This window comes from Rhinolophus sinicus, chromosome 3 (genome assembly GCF_057876585.1).
Source record: "Rhinolophus sinicus isolate RSI-liver-muscle chromosome 3, RSI-T2T, whole genome shotgun sequence".
In the NCBI taxonomy this organism is placed as follows: domain Eukaryota; kingdom Metazoa; phylum Chordata; class Mammalia; order Chiroptera; family Rhinolophidae; genus Rhinolophus; species Rhinolophus sinicus.
In genome coordinates this window covers 138,331,421-138,344,401 of record NC_142503.1, presented here as the reverse complement: position 1 = coordinate 138,344,401, position 12,981 = coordinate 138,331,421, and positions in this window count along the sequence as shown.

The window sequence follows — 12,981 nt, the reverse complement described above, 5'->3', positions numbered from 1 at the left end:
AAGGTCTTAGTTCACTACCCTAAGTAAAGTAGACTCCCTCCATCTACCCATCATCTCTAATTTATCACCCTATTTCTTTTCTTTATGGCACTTCTCCTTATCTAAAACTACTTATTTGTTGTATTGTTTCGCTTCTGCTTCTACCCAAGAGAACACAATCTCCATGAGAACAAAGGCCTCCTCTGTAGTCTCAATATCTTGAACAGTTCTGGCACATGACAAACAATCAGCAAGAAAATACTTGCAAACCCTGTATATGATAAGGCTTTACTATCCAGAATATATAAAGGACTCCTACAACTCAACGACAGTAACAACCAAAAAAAAAAAAAAAAAAATCAGTTAAAAAATGGGCAAAGGAATTGAATAGACATTTCGCCAAAGAAAATACACAAATGATAAACACATTTTTAAAATGCTCAACATCGTCAGCGGTAAGAAGAGATGAAATAGGACCATTTGTGACAACATGGATGGATCTTGAGATTATATTGCTAAGTGAAATAAATCAGACAGAAAAAGCAGAGAACCATATGATTTCACTGATAGGTGGTATATAAATCAAAAACAACAAAAGAACAAGACAAACAAATGAGAAACAAAAACTCATAGACACAAACAATAGTTTAGTGGTTACCACAGGGTAAGGGGGTTGGGGGGTGGGAGATGAGGGTAAAGGGGATCAAATATTTGGTGATAGAAGGAGAACTGACTCTGGGTGGTAAACACACAATGGGATTTATAGATGATGTAATACAGAATTTTACACCTGAAATTTATGTTGTATACCTCAAATTTACTAACAATTGTCACCCCAATAAACTTTAATTTAAAAAATGCTCAATATCACTAATCATTAGGGAAATTTGAATCAAAACAACAGTGAGATACCACTTCACACCTCTTAGGATGGCTACTATTATAATTTTTTTTAAAAGACAGAAAATAACAAGTGTTGGCAAGGATGTGGAGAAATTGGAATGCTTGTGCATTGTTGGTGGGAATATAAAATAGTGCAGCCACTGTAGAAAACAGAATGGCAGTTCCTCAAAAAACTGAAAATGTATTACCATATTATCCAGCAGTTCTACTTCTGGGTATATACTCAAAAGAATTGAAAGTAGGGTCTTAAAGAGACATGTGTACATCCATGTTCATAGCAGTATTATTCATTATAGCCAAAAGGTGGAAACAACCCAAGTATCCATGGACAAATGAATGGACAAGCAAAATGTGATATATGAGTATGCATACATACTTTATGTTTCCATTTATATGAGGTACCTAGAGTAGTCAAAATCATAGAGACAGAAAGTGGAAGTGGAGGCCAGGGGCTGCAGGGAGGGAAAAATGGGCAATTGTTGTTTAAGAGGTACAGCGTTTCAGTTTTGCAAGATGAAAAAAGTTTTGGAGATTGGTTGCAAAACAATGTGAATGTACTTCACTACTGACTGTACACTTAAAAATGGTTAACATGGTAAATTTTATGTTGCATATATTTTACCACAATTTTTATAAAAAGACAGCATATATTTGTTGACACTGGATGAAAGAATGAATGAATCTTATATACAAACTAAGAATTAGGTTTCTGATACTCATTTACTGTTTAACTTCACTGGACTTGTCTATCTCCAATGATTAGAGAAAATCATTGTCATTTCTGTTACTCTTGTATCAAAAACCAATTTTGATTGTTAATTAAAAAAAGAAAGTGTTGTATATCTTACTTATGGTATTTGCCCTAAGAAGTCAGTCTCTGAATCTCTCTCTGTTTCTCTTTGTCTCCATGTATATGTCCCTCTCTTCCTTTCCCTTCCCTTCCCTTCCCTTCCCTTCCCTTCCCTTCCCTTCCCTTCCCTTTTCTTCCCTTCCCTTCCCTCCCCTCCCCTCGCCCTCTCTCTCTCTCTCTCTCTCTCTCTCTCTCTCTCTCTCTCTCTCTCTCTCTCTCCCCCCCCCCTCCTTCTTCTTTAATTCAGCATTTTACTCAATTCTCACAGTAGACTGCTCACTGGGCTCCCTGTCTTCAGTCACTCTCCCTATCCAATCCATACTGCACACTGCTCCCAGATTTGTCTTATTTTTCTGAAGCACAGACCTCATCATATAATGCCTCCATATAAAACCATTGACAAAGTCCAACTTATCAATCTTTTCTTTTATGGCTATTACTTATTGAATCTTGTCTAAGAAATCTTTGCCCACCCCAAAGTTGTGAAGTTTCATAGTTTTAGCTTTTACATTTAAGTCTAATATATACCTCAAATTAATATTAGTGTATGGTGTGAGGTAGGGGTTGAGGTTCATTTTTTCTTCCATGAAAATATCAAGTTGATCCAATACTAGTTGTGGAAGACGATTCCCCCCCCCCTTTGAATTCCCTTGGTAACTGTATTAGTTATCTATCACTCTGAAACAAATTGCCCAAAAACGTAGTAGCTTAAAACAGGAAATATTTATTTACCTCATAGTTTCTGTGGTTAAGGAATCTGGGAACAGTTTAGCTAGGTGCCTCTGGAAGGTTTCTCATGACGTTGAGTCAAACTGTTGGTCAGGGCTGCAGTCTCATCTGATAGGTTGATTCGAGGGGATAAGGGTCTGCTTCTAAGCTCATTCATGTGTTTTGGGCAGGCCTTTGGCAGCCCTCACCACATGGGCCTCTCTGTAGGGCTGCCTTACAACGTAACAGCTAGTTCTTTACTAATAGCAAGCCATCCAAGAGAGAAAGAGTGCCCCCAAGATGTAAGCCATAGTCTTTTTTAAAACTAACCCCAGAAGTAACATCCTATCTATAAGTGTGTGAATACCAGGAGGAAGGACTCACTGGGGCCATCCTAGAGGCAGCCCATAATGACATCCTTTTCAAAAACCAATTGACTATGTATGTTTGAGTCTATTCTAGCCTCTGTTCTGTTCCATGTTCTGTTCCATTGACCTATTTATTTGTCCATATACTAATGCCATGCTGCCTTGATTTCTGTAGCTCTATAGTAAGTCTTGAAGTCAGGTAGTATAAGTCCTTTAACTGTGTCTCAAAATTATTTTGACTATTCTGAGTCCTTTGTATTTTAGAATCAGCTTGTCAATTTCTATGAAAACCCCATTGGTATTTTAATTGGAATTGCATTGAATCTATAGATTAATTTCTGAATAATTAATATCTTAATATCTACAAATATCTAATATGCATATGAAAAGATGCACAATACTGTTAATTATCAGGGAAATACAAATTAAAACCACAATGAGGTACCACTTTATACCCTCCAGAATGTCTTAAATTAAAAAGACTGACAATAGCAAATGTTAGCTAGATTTAGAGCAACTATAACTCTCATATATTGCTGCTGGCAGTGTAAAATGATACAATCCTTTGGATAGCAGTTGGACAATTTCTCATAAATTTTAACATATACCTATCCTATGATCCAGAAATCCAACTCTTAGGTATTTGCTCACAGAAATGAAAACATATATCTACAAAAAAGTATCATATAAGAATTTTTGTAACAGCTTTATTTGTAATAACCAAAAACTAGAAACCACCCAATGTCCATCAATAAATAGATAAACAGATTAATTACCAATGGAATTATTACTCAACAATGAACTATTCATAGATATAACAACATAGATAAATCTCAAAACACATGTTGAGCAAAAGAAGCCAGACATATAATAATATACATTATATGATTCCATTTACATGACATTCTAGAACCAACAAAATTAATCTATGATGTGATAAAATAAAGATGACCCAAACTCTTTGTCACTATCCTCACTGAAAGGTGAGATTTAGTTCTCTGCCCCTTGAATTTGGGCTGGCTTTGTGACTGCTTTGACCTACAAAATATAGCAGAAATGATGTGGTACTAGTTTTGGGTCTAGTCTTTAAAAGGACTGGCAGCTTCCACTTCCTCCTTCTTGAAACCCATGCTGTGAGGAAGCCCAAACAGCTGTGTGGAGGAAAAATTAGGTCCGTAACTGGCAGTCCTAGCTGAGCTTCTAGCCAAGAGCCTATTCTAACTTGCCAGACATGTGAGTCATCTTGGAAGTGGATTCTCCAGCCTCAGTCAAGCTATCCCATCTGATGCACAGAGAGTAGAAACAAATGGATTCTACTAAACCCTTACCAAGTTGCTATATCATGATCAAATAAGTGATTTTTGTTGTTTTAAGCCACTAGGTTTGGGGATGTTTTTACATATTAATACATAACCAAAACATATGGCAATAAAAGTCATATCAGTAGTTGCCTTGGGGAAGAGGGCGTATCAACTGCAAAGGACACAAGGGGATTTCAGGAGGGATGGAAATGTTCTCGATTGTGTCAGCAGTTATAAGGATTTATCAAAATTCTTCAAACATCAGACTTAAAATCTATATATTATAATGTATGTAAATTGTATCTGATTAAGTTGATTTTTTTTAAATAATAACTTTGCCGACTCTCTATTCACTAGAAAGTAAAGATTAAATTTTTCGGCTAGCTGAGAGACTCCTCACAAAGTTGCCCCAGCCTGAATTTCCAGGCTATTCCTTTACCCTAAAGTTAAACAAAATGATTTGAAGCTCCACATGGTCCCAGGCTTCTTGAGGTTGTTCTGTCATCCCGGCATGTCACTCCTCTGATCTCAGGCCGCCGAGGGCTCAGTCATCCTGTGACATCCACCTTTGCCCGCTCCTGTGCTGAGACAGGCTTACTCACCACCTCCTCTTGCTTGCAGAAAACACTTTGTGAATACTTCTATAATACTTGTCATCTTGTATTGTAAGCTTTTGTTTACATGTTTTTCTCCTTCATTAGACCCTGACTTCCTTCAAGACAGAGACAACTTCTCAATCATCTTTTTATCACCATCATCTAAGTATTGGGCAAGTAATAGATAGTACTCAGTAAGTGGTCCAGGTGTCTCTGGAGTCTTCATCCAGTACCATCCTCCACTATCTGCTTGGCTCTCTTTTTCTCACTCTCTCACTCTCTCTCTCTTATCCCTTTAGCAGTCTGTACAGCCTCACCCCACATCATGGCTGCAACCATTACTTCACTCCAGATATCTCCCAAAGTTCTTCATCATCAGCAAATGTTTACTGAGCATTAAGGACACTGCACTAAAGGCTGGACTACAAAGACTTACAAAAGAATCCACAGGGCTTGAGGATTTGAAAAATACGGAATATTGGAGATAAGAGAGAGAAAGGAAATCAAATATCTTCAAGAAATTGAGCCTGTGTGCCCTAAAGAATAAGGAAGTATCATCAAATGGGGAAGTATGAAGGAAGAATTGGTTTGGGGAGAAACACAATGAATTTTGCCTTGGCCATGTTGGATTTCATACTATTACATTCAAGTGAAACTATATTAGAATGGAAATGCAGAATTTTACTCATTTGTGAATGCCTCCACCCCCCCAAAAAAAACCTACATATATATGTATGTGTGTGTGTATATATATATATATATATACATATACATATATATGTGTGTGTGTGTGTGTGTGTGTGTAGTTTTTGCCCTCATGAGACTTGTTTAGGTGACAGACACAAATCAAAGAATTCCATAAGTGAATTTAAAATTGCAATTTATAATAAATGCTGCAAAGAGGTACATATTCCTATAAAAGCATATAATATAATAGGAGGAATTGACCTGCTCAAGGAAGCTGGCACTGATCACTAAAGGAAAAGTAGAAGTTGACTAGGGGATGGGAGGGAAAATGTTCTAGGCAAAAGTAACAGCACATGCAAAACCCTACAGCACAGAGACAGAAAGTAGATTAGTGGTTGCCAGGGGTTGATGGAGGGCAAGGGGAAAGGGAGGGCCTACCAACGGATATAGAGGGGTTTTGTTTGTGTGTGTTTTTTGAGATGATGAAAATGTTCTGGAATGAGATAGTGGTGATGGTTGCACAACTTCGAGAATGTACTAAAATCCACTGAAATATATACTTTAAAAAGATGAATTTTGTGGCATGGGAATTATAGCCTAATTTTTTAATAGAAAAAAATTACAATAAAGGTGAAGATGAATGCAAGTTAACACCAATACAAAAAGGCCTATGTCAGATAGGGCACGGCACCTTCAAGAAACTAGAAGACAGTAAGCATGGCCAAAACACAGAGTGACGGCAAGGCTGAAGAGGTAGAGTGCAGAGAATGATGAAGGAGCCATACTTAGAGAAATGATGCTAAGACATGAGACAAAAAAAGGAGACCAAAGAGTAAGAGTACAGAGACGAATGAAGAGCTTCCACACTCCATGGCCCCAGCTGAGAGTGGCAAGAAATGAAACCTGTAAGGGCGTTAGACAAAGAGCCCACAGGGGAGAAGACTTGCACACACACGGGAGAAGAGAGGATTCTTCAAAGTAGACGACAGCCCACAATACCGACCATTGCAAAGAAGCTAACCAGGACAGGAATCAAGAAACGTCCTTTGGCTTGGGAGATGGATGGGCACAGACGCCGCAGTGTGAGTGAGGGTTGGGGCAAGAGCCAGATGGCAGAGGAATAATGAGAGAATGAGTCATGAAGATATGGAGGCACACAGTTTTGGGCAGGGAAAGGAGGAGGGAAAAAGGGACAGTAGTTTAAAGAGAGTGGGGTCATAGGGAGGCCTTTTTCAAAATAGGAGACACTTGAGTGTCTGAGAATGAGAAAAAGAAGCCAGGAAAAAGGAATCGATTTAAAATGTGAAGGAGAAAAGAATTAGTGTAATAAGTTCCCTTGAGGAGACAGGAGAGGGAGGAATCAAGACACAGGTAGAAAGCACAGACTTAGAAATAAGACAGCCTTTTACTCTGAGGTAGGGAGAGAGAGGCAGTGATGGATAATGTCAGAGATACTTTTTTAGGTGGAGAGGATAATGGAGTTCACGTCATTGCCCTCCTTCTACTCAGTAAAATTAAGAGCAAGTATTTACTAAGCATTCACCATGGTACTAGCCTAAATAATTTTTACATATTGATTCATTTAATGTTACTAACCACCTCATAAGGCATACCTCATTTTATTGCGCTTCACTTTATTGCATTTCACAGATGTTGTCTTTTTTAGAAATTGAAGGCAAGACCCTCCACCAGCCAAAAGATTATGACCCACTTTATTGCAGTGGTCTGGAACCACACCAGCAATATCTCCAAGGTATGCCTATAGCGTCGTTACCCCCATTTTACAGTTAAGGAAACAGAGTCACGGAGAAGTAAAATAACTTTAACACGGTCACACAGGTAATAAATGGTAGAGCTCATATTTCTACCTGTGTGGTAGGAAGAGAGTGAGGTAATCTGCCAAGATTAAAAGAGCAAGTGGTGGGAAAGGAAGGAAAAAGGGAAATTGATGACTTGAAGAATATAAGAAAGTTTAGAATAGACAAAGTGAAAAATATGCTACTGAGGGTGTGATTAAAGTTAGACCTCTTCCAGAACAGCAGTTCCCATATTTTCTTTCTTTCTCATGAACCCCTGCACTGGAAGATCCCACGATCTTCACTCAGTTTTAGGTGATTTAACCCTTCCTTTCGAGTTTCTGGGCTCTGGGTCTACCCATTGGACAGGATTCTCGTAGTAAAATTGAAGATGGCAGAGAATTATACTGGCTCTCAGAGATGGGGCCTGAAGCCTCGCATACACCTGCGTGGCTTTACTGAAAATTATAAACTGCGTGCTTTATATTAGAGTTGGGGGTCTCAGGAAGCCCTATGTTTCAGGGAAGATTTTCTAATGTAAAGTGAGTTAGAGAGGAACAGAGAATTTCTTGCTGAGACTGTTCCTGCAGCCCTTACCACAGGTAACAAACCTGTTTTTTCAAAACCAAATTTGAATTTGCTAAAACTTTTTAAATGTTCCATAATTATTTACATCACCAAGGAAACAGAAGAATTTACAAGAAGCCAAACTGTCTCTATTCTCTTCCTCAAATGTCAGCGGTACATTGGCAAAGATTCTTAGAGGAGTGAGAACAGAAAAGCAGCAACACTAAAAAGCCAAAAACATCTTTATATAGAAACATCAATCAAAAAATGCCACAGCCCAAATTGTATTCCACAGAAAGGCAAACTGGATTCAGAATAGATTCCAAGCAAATTTGCATCATTGATATAACTCCCTTCAGCAATATGTATTAGTATTTTTTTCACATCAAAACATTGTGAAGAACACCCAGCTTTTTAATAATAATTCTCTTGAGGTATGAGCATTCATACAGTTCAATATTCCAGTTCACATGAACATGTAGAGCTGGGTTGATGAGTCAAAGCATAAATACTGGCACAAATACATTACACATGGGGCAGCCTGAATATTCAGCTGGACAACCAATTGGGAGTCAAACTCAGATACAAAGATGTCGAGAGCCATTGTCCCTGAGCTGAGATGTGAACAAGGAGCAAACACAGCACAGAATGGAACTGGGTTTAAGAATGTGTCATGTGAATCCGCCTACAGACAACTCTGGGAACTGTTCCTGAAATGGGAGGAGGCCGTCATCACCTCTCCCTTGGTAGCACCATGTGCCATAGAAATCATTTTCATTTTGGAAGTGCATTTTGATATGCTGTCTCCCTTCCCTCATTTCCCTCCTCCCCACTCTGGGAAATAAACTTGATGCTCACTAACCTCTGCATGTGATGTCAGAGGAAGGAAGTGGGCTGGGTTTGGGGGTAGTTTTACAAACCCCTATAGAGCTAGGTTGCCCCTGGCATCACCCAGGCTGACCTGCTCTCTGCCTCCTCCTAGTGGTTGTGGAGGGAAGACTGATTCCTTATCGTGACTGGAAAGAAAGCTAAATTGGGGGCAGTCAAGGTCAGTTCAGAAGGACTGATGGGGAAGCTTTGACCTGTTTCTTCATTCTCTGTGGACAGACTTAAGAGGAGTGATAAGTGGCAACACCTAGTCCTTTACTGGGAAGAGAAGCCTACAGTTTCTAACTGCACTGTGTGAAGGCTCAGGAAAGAGCAGCCGTGTCTGACACTACAGCAGGCTGAGTTTAGACTGTCAAACCCATTACACGAACAGCTTACCACTGATATCCAGCCACAGTCCCGGGGACTCCACGTATGAACAAGTAGTTTCTTATAACAGAAGGACGCTGTCTTCTAATTACTATTTCTAATCAGAGCTAGATGTTATGCATCCACATGTGCAAATAAATTACAGATTGAAGGTCATCCCATGCCATCTGACCTTAAGCTATCTGCCTGTCTTTTTCAAGAAAGTTCTATATAGTCCCAAAGCCCCACCAAGCCTCTTTCTCTCCTAGCAGAACAGAAAGATACCTACAGATTCTAAAATATCTGTCTTTCTCCTATTACTTTTGCTCCTCGCACAGGCTCAAACCCTCTTCTTGAGTTTTTACATCATATTTCACTCCCTCTTAGTCACTGCTTAGCTACATAGATTTTGGTCCTTATGTTTCTACCAGAGATCAGCTCTTTTCTCTTAGTCACTTTTCCTGTTCCCCTCTCCGATTGGTTTAGAATTATCTCACCATAGTCACACAGAAGGCCCTCCTTGAGACTCCATTATTTATTTCTATAGCATTTTCAAGGTCACACACACATAACACACTCAGCATTGACCTGGGACCAGATGTTCTGGGCCCCCATAGACTCCTTCTAAATGGATATGCAGAGCCCAAATACATAGCTCTTAGCGAGTTTGGCCCTAGATACCTGCTTAACTGAATGGAGAGCCAGGTGGTGGGTTGTGAATATGTGAGGTGGATCAGTAACCATGGAACATTACACACTGAGAGGAAAGTCTTCGTGTTAACCCCAGTGATCCAGCAATTGTTTTCTGAGTTTTCATTAACATTTCCTGCTGGGCAAGAGATAGGGAAATTCTGAAAACATACTAATAGTACCCTTTCAACAATCACACTGAGAGATGGAAAGCCTGGGTGTTGGGGAAAGCAATTTCATGGTAGGTTATAGCCATCACAATTATCACTTGTGTTGTAATTTGCAACACGCAAAGCACTTTCATAAATGAGAGCTGATTTGATTTTTGCAGCATTCTAGTGAAAAGGCCAAAGAAAGTATTTTTATCTCCATTTTATAGATGCAGACGATTCAGAAAGGCTTAGTAACTTATCCAGAGTCAAGCAGGCCAAAAGAGGAAACAAAGCAGAATGAGAGGAGGGAAAACTCAAGAAAGATAAAGTGAATTGTCTGCAGAGAGCTGTTGGCATCTCACCTGCTATGATGCAGGGGACCCTCTGTCAATATGGAGGGAGGCGGGAGAAGGGGGGGAACCTGTCATGAGCAGAGCCCTGCCTTTCTGCCTCTCCCTCACACACTCACACTCCTGATTTTTTCTGCTCCTGCCTCTGCCACTGCTGTTTGCTTTTTTCTCCTCCCTTAGCATCACTCACTTCCTCTCCCTTTTTCTGCATGAGTCTTTCTCTCCCTAGTACTCCTCTCACTGTTTTCCCTCTGTGCGCCTGGAGGAACCAAACAGCTCCACTGTAAGGACTCTGTGAAACTCAGGAACACGCTGTAGCTGACTGGCCCGGTGAGCGGAAGACATCACCGGAACCGCACTGATGTCCTAGGGCCAGTCAACCTGGGCGGGGCCAGAGTTTCCCTTCTGTTCTATTGGCAGCAACTCCGGGGAGTCCAGATGGTCCCAGAAAAAAAATCTCTGGCCCAAGGATATAAAGGCAAAGTTGATTTTAAGCCCCTAGAAATGTTGAATTACTGCTTATGAATTCTGGGATGGGGTTGGATCTAGGACGCCTGATAGCTGGAATGTGACCTATGCCTACAGGGGGTCACTGTAGCCTCATCCAAGGGTCAGGCGCTCCTGGGGATAGTGCTCGCGGAAGGAACGTCAGGGCTAGAACCGAAGACTGGGAGAGACATAGGCCACTCCTTGCAGGCACTCCTGCCCCTAAAAAGTGGTTCAGAGGAAGCTCCTCTATTCCCCAGGACCTCAGGAAGGGATGTCACTTGGCCGAGCACTTCATTTGCACATTTCTACGCGTGCATGGTGCCAAAATGCTGTCCTGAGTTCAGCACAACAGAGGTGAGCACATGCGTACATTCCCTCCTTGTGGAGAAAGATGCCCCTTCCAGTGTTGGGAACTGATTATATTCTGGTTTAACTTTTGTTTGAAAATATTACAGAAGGTAAGAGTGGGGTCTTATGGAGTCCACGTTCCTCTTCTTCACCCCAATCTGAGTGGACGTTTGCAGCTAAGAAAATGGATTGCAGCAGTGAATGGGCCGGATGAGGGGCCATGAGGCAGGCCTGAGCCATTGGGCCAGGCTTGGATTGGAGCAGAGGAACACCCAGGGCAGCTAAGAGGAAGAGAATCTTAATAATAATAATAATAATAACAATAATAATAATAAATAACGAGGAGAAGAATTTTCTCATGTAACTGGTAGTAAGCATACAAGTATCTGGGATCCCTAAAGGCAAACATGACCAAAGCATGGGCAACATGGCAACCATCCTGACAGCTGGATCTTCTAGAGAAAACAAGCTGCAGACTGGGGTGGAACAATCCAGTAGAGAAACATGACTTCTTCATCCAAGAAATTACTCCAAGAATTTGGCTGGAGAACATGGTAGAGACAGAACAATCCCAGAATCACAGAGCTAAGAAGGAACCTAGAGATAATCTAGAATCTTTTTCTTTTTTTTTTTTTTCCACAGGACTAGGATCTGCTAGCGTAGAGGAGCTGCAGACAGAGTACCGTATTTCAAGCCAGAGAAGTAACAGATAGGATCCAGTAAAGGAAGTCCTGATCCTGGCAACCTCAGCAAAGGGCAAAAGAGGATGCAGGATCAGAAGTCTGAAGCCAAGGGAATTCATTTACTGAAGATGGCACACAATCCCTAACTCTGGGACACAGAACCTTGCCCAGAGCAAAATAGGGATGGCTGGGTCCCAAACAGGACAGGCATGTTCTCTAGCATCCAGGAGGAAAACTAGCTCATGGAACTTAGTCTTCCCAGTACTGCAGGTGACACAGAAAGGAAGGGAAGAAACTCACAGCTGGGCTCAGTCTTCCTGGGACTTTTGCATGCTCTGGGAAGGCTCTGTCCACAGAAAAAGGTCTGTCCACTATATGCAACAGCTCGGATATAGTCATAGAATAAGAGAACAAGCTCTAAGTAAAAATGAGATCTCTGTTAATTCAGAACTCCTTTTATGTATCCCTCTGTGTATACTTCTCCCTTCTCCTCATAGAATTTGCTTTAAGACAATGATTCTCAAAGGAGTAGAGGGTGGGGAAAAAGCACAGCAGATTCCCTGGGTAGGAAAAAAGAAAGGGGTAGTGGGCGTTTATATAATAGTTTGTAAGATTACCCACCTCACTCTGATATGTTCCTCCCTTGCCTCTTTGAGACACCCTGCTCAAGAAGTCACCCACAGAGGAGAAGAAAGAAGGACTGCTGCTTTACGGGGGCTAGTGTGCCTTCTGTTGGCCCACCTAGAGTGACAACAAAGGGAATATAATTTAAATCATTACCATATCAATGGTACATACAATCTGGAATTATCCCAAATTCTTTGTCTTAATCCATTCAGGCTGTTATAACACGATATCTTAAGCTGGGAGGCTTATAAACAACAGAGATTTATTTCTCATAGTTCTAGAGGCAGAGAGTCCAAGATCAAGGTTCTAGCAGACTTGATATCTGGTGAGGGTACCACTTCCTGGTTCATAGACTGCTGTCTTCTTGCTGTGTCCTCACATGGTGGAAGGATTGAAGGAGCTCTCTGAGTCCCTTTTGTAAGAGCACTAATCCCATTCATGAGGGTTCAATCCTCATGACCAAATCACTTCCCAAAGCCCCCACCTCCAAATACCATCACACTGGAGATTAGGTTTCAACAAATAAATTTTGGGGAGCTACAAGCACTCAGTCTATAGCATTCTTCAATCAACCTCAAAAGTACCCCAGGAATTCCACATTATTTAAGATGTGAGTACCTTATAGGGAGATAGCATAATCCAAACTAAATC